The sequence below is a fragment of the Pan paniscus genome, chromosome 15 (assembly GCF_029289425.2).
Source record: "Pan paniscus chromosome 15, NHGRI_mPanPan1-v2.0_pri, whole genome shotgun sequence".
Taxonomy (NCBI): Eukaryota; Metazoa; Chordata; class Mammalia; order Primates; family Hominidae; genus Pan; species Pan paniscus.
In genome coordinates this window covers 22,217,650-22,222,262 of record NC_073264.2, presented here as the reverse complement: position 1 = coordinate 22,222,262, position 4,613 = coordinate 22,217,650, and the positions used below count along the sequence as shown (strand labels likewise).

General features: G+C 49.6%; 1 pseudogene; it reads left to right on the top strand.

Annotated features, from left to right (window-relative positions):
• Nucleotides 1–891: 891 nt before the first annotated feature.
• On the top strand, nt 892–3,415 carry LOC100971195 (exportin-6-like; annotated as a pseudogene).
• The last annotated feature ends 1,198 nt before the right edge of the window (nt 3,416–4,613 follow it).

Sequence of the window (4,613 nt, the reverse complement as noted above, 5' to 3'; positions counted from 1 at the left end):
TCCCCCTCCCTAAACTTGCTCACCACCACAGACAGAACACATTCATCCCGAGGTATGGTCAAAAGACGGGAATTGAAAGTTACAGATTCCTCTGATTCATGTTAAATTAAAAACCCCTGGGGAAGTAGTAAAGAGAAAGCAATACCCTATTCCTTCAAAAGCCAGGGTAAATTTAAAACCTCTGATTGAAGGTCTTCTCCGTGATGGGCTTCTTGAACCCTGTATGTCTTCCTATAACACTCCAGTACTGCCTGTAAAAAGGCAGATGGCTCATACCGGTTAGGGCAAGACCTTAGAGCTATTAATCAGACACTCCAAACTACACAGTCTGTTGTTCCCAATCCTAATACTATTATCAGAAGGATCCCATACAGCCACCAGTGGTTTACAGTAGCAGATTTAAAAATGCTGTGGTCGGGGGCGGCCGTGCGGTACGAGCGAGCGGCTCCAGGGCGGGCGCGCTCAGGGATGCTCTAGGGGGCGGCGGCAGCAGCCGTGTGGGCTGAGGCGGCGAGGACAGCGCGGGCCCCTGGGCCTCTCCCCTGAGCCGGCTGCCCCGGCAGCGCAGCCAAGGCCCCGTCAGCCTCTGCCCCTTCAGCCTCCGGGCCGAGCCCGCCGCCACCTCTGCCCGCGGAGGCCGGGGAGCCCCCGCCTGCGCCCGCAGCCTCCCCCGCGCAGGGTTCGGGCCGGGCGGGGGTCCCGAGCTGCTGCCCTCCTCGCCAGCAGTCGAGCCCCATTTCCTGCTTTTTCAGTTTCCTTGTGGAGGGGCCGGTGGGTCTAGATGACTTGTCTCAGGGGCCCCCGATGAGGCGACCCAGGCAGCCCTGCCCTTTTTAGAGGATCCCCTCAGGGCTCGGTGGGGAAGGGGTTGTCTTTGCATGGGTAGGGGACTTCCCTAGTCTGCCGGGACCATGACCTGAACTGGGCGAGTGGGAAGTGTCCAAAGCCCAAGAACCAGCTCATCTGAGCCGCCCCCTCCCCAGCCAGCATGGCATCTGAAGAAGCCTCTCTCAGGGCATTGGAAAGGCTGAAGACAGAACTTTTTCACGATGGTACGACCAATGAAAGAAAACGTGAGATAGAGGAGCTTCTTAATAACTTTGCCCAGCAAATAGGAGCCTGGAGATTCTTCCTGTACTTTCTCTCCAGCACTAGGAATGGCTATGTAATGATGTACAGTTTAACAGTTTTTGAGAATCTGATCAATAAAATGTGGCTTGGGGTCCCATCTCAGGATGAGATGGAAATCCACAGCTGACTGCCCAAACTCCTTTTGGCTCACCATAAAACCTTACCTTACTTTATCCAGAGCAAGCTCTGCAAAGTTATTGTTGATATTGGACGTCAGGATTGGCCCATGTTCTACCATGACTGTTTTACTAACATTTTGCAGTTGAACCAATCCCCTGTGACAACCCCCCTTGGGCCGATCATGTTGAAGACAACTTCAGAGGAGCTGGCTTGTCCCCATGAGGACCTCAGTGTGACTTGGAAGGAGGAGTTGCAGAAGCTGCTACTGGACCAGGTGCAGACAGTGCTTGGGCTGCTGACCGGTATCTTGGAGACTGTCTGGGACAAACACAGTGTTACTGCTGCCACTCCACTACCCTCCCCGACCTCAGGAGAAAGTGGTGACTTACTGAGTAACCTGTTGCAGAGTCCTAGTTCAGCCAAACTGTTGAATCAGCCAATTCCCATCCTTGATGTGGTGAGTGAGTATATCTGTTCCCTGGCCTTGGAGTGCCTGGCCCATCTCTTCAGTTGGATTCCTCTGTCTGCCGGCATCACCCCATCCCTCCTTACCACCACCTTCCACTTTGCGTGATTTGGCTGTGACATCCGTGCCAGAAAGATGGCGTCAGTTAACGGCAGCAGCCAGAACTGTGTCTCGGTTCAGGAGCGGAGCCGGCTGGGGGTCCCGGCCATGCCCTGCATCAATGAACTCACTTCCAAGAGCTGTGTGCCGATGGAATTCGAGGAGTATTTGCTGCTTATGTTCCAGCAGACTTTCTACCTCCTGCAGAAAATCACCAAGGATAACAATGCCCACACAGTGAAGAGCAGGCTAGAAGAGCTCGATGAGAGCTTTATTGAGAAGTTTACTGACTTTCTTTGGCTCTTTGTGAGTGTTCACCTAAGAAGAATCGAGTCTTACTCCCAGTTCCCTGTGGTGGAGTTTTTGACACTTTTGTTCAAGTACACATTTCATCAGCCTACTCATGAAGGTTAATTCTCTTGTTTGGATACTGGACACTCTTTTTGGACTATCTGACAAATAAAATTAAAAGTCATCTTGAAGACAAGGAAGCAGTTCTCAACAGGTACGAAGATGCCCTGGTGCTCCTCCCCACAGAGGTGTTGAATCAAATCCAGTTCAGATACAACCAGGCCAGCTGGAGGAGTTGGATGACGAGACTCTGGATGACGATCAGCAGATGGAGTGACAGCGGTACTTACGGCAGAGCTTGGAGGTGGCGGTCAAAGCGATGGAGCTCCTGCCCACGCACACGTTGTCCACACTGTTCCCAGTTCTTCAGGGCAATTTAGAAGTTTATTTGGGATTACAGCAATTTATAGTTACTTCAGTGTCAGGACACAGGTTGAACATCATGGCAGAGAACGACTGCTGGTGGCTGCACTGCTCCCTGAGAGACTTGAGCTCCCTGCTGAAGGCCATGGGCCACCTGGCTGGGTACTTTATTGAGGATGTGTTTGCTGCATGGTTCAATGATGCCCTCACAGTTGTGGAGAGGTTGGTCAAAGTCACTCTGTATGGATCTCAGATAAAGTTGTACAACATTGAGCCAGGTGCGGTGGCTCACGCCTGTAATCCCAGCACTTTGGGAGGCCGAGGTGGGTGGATCACAAGGTCAGGAGACTGAGACCATCCTGGATAACATGGTGAAACCCTGTCTCTACTAAAAACACAAAAAATTAGCTGGGCACGGTGGCACATGCCTGTAGTCCCAGCTATTCGGGAGGCTGAGGCAGGAGAATCACTTCAACCAGGCAGGGAGAGGTTGCAGTGAGCTGAGAACGTGCCACTGCACTCCAGCCTGGGCAAGAGAGCAAGACTCCGTCTCAAAAAAGAAAAAAAAAATTGTGCAACATTGAAACTGATGTGCCATCAGTATTGAAACCTGACCTCATTGATGTACGTGCTCAGTCCCTGGCTGCGCTGCAGGCTTACTCTCACTGGTTAGTGCAGTATTGCAGCGAAGCTCACCAGCAGAACACACAGCAGTTCGTGACACTCATCCCTACTACCATGAACGCAATCACACCTCTAATCAGCACCAAGTTCTCGAAGCAGCAAAGTCTACAGTCTACACCTTTTATCTAACTCTGTCTCTCCTTCTGTTCCTATACCCATTTATTAGAAAATCTAAATATGACACAGAGTTAGACCCATAAATCTTTCCGCTTTATAAAACTGTTATTTCATGTTCCTTTTTACTTGTAGCCCACATGCATTCAAATACAACTTTACTTTTTTAGTTATATAAGTTCCACATGCTCACTGTGAAAAAGCAAAATACTGTTCAGATTTCCAGACTAAAAAGTTGTGATACCTTTGAAACATTTTCCTTCACGCGGTACACACAGTTGGGCATTGGTTGTGCAGGCACACCTCGTTTTGTTTGGATCTGGGCAAATAAATTGAAAATATTAATTCAAATAATGGAACTCATTTCACTGCACATATCATTAAGAAATTAGCCCAAGCACTAGACATAACGTGGGAATACCATACTCCTTGGCACCCACCTTCATCGGGAAGAGTAGAAAGAATAAATCAAACCCTGAAGAGTCACTTAACCAAATTAGTCTTAGAGACTCAGTTGCCGTGGACTAAATGCCTTCCCATTGCCTTGCTAGGAATCTGAACCACTCCTCAAAAAGATGTTGGCCTATCCCCATATGAGATGCTATATGGGTTGCCCTATTTACACTCCACTGCTGACATTTCCACCTTCGAAACAAAAGATCAGTTTCTCAGACATTATATACTTGATTTATCTTCCACTTTCTCTTCCCTTAGAACTAAAGGTCTTTTAGCACAGGCACCATCCCTGGAGTTCCCAGTACATCGACATCAGCCTGGGGATCAAGTCCTCATCAAAAACTAGAAGGAGGAAAAGCTCGAACTGGCCTGGGAAGGACCTTATCTAGTGCTCCTAACTACTGAAACCGCAGTCCAGACAGCAGAAAAAGGATGGACCTATCACACCCAAGTCAAGAAAGTGCCGCCCCCTCCAGAGTCGTGGGCCATAGTCCCAGGGGAAAACCCTACCAAACTAAAGCTAAGAAATTTTTTTTTTTTTGAGACAGAATCTTGCTCTGTTGCCCAGGCTGGAGTGCAGTGGTGCGATCTTCACTCACTGCAACCTCCACCTCCCGGGTTCGAGCAATTCTCCCGCCTCAGCCTTCCGAGTAGCTGGGATTACAGGCGTGTACCACTACGCCTGTATAATTTTTGTACTTTTAGTAGAGACGGGGTTTCACCATGTTGGCCAGGCTGGTCTTGAACTCCTGACCTCAAACGATCCACCCACCTCGACCTCCCAAAGTGCTGGGATTACAGGCATGAGCCAAGCTAAGAAAAATTTAAC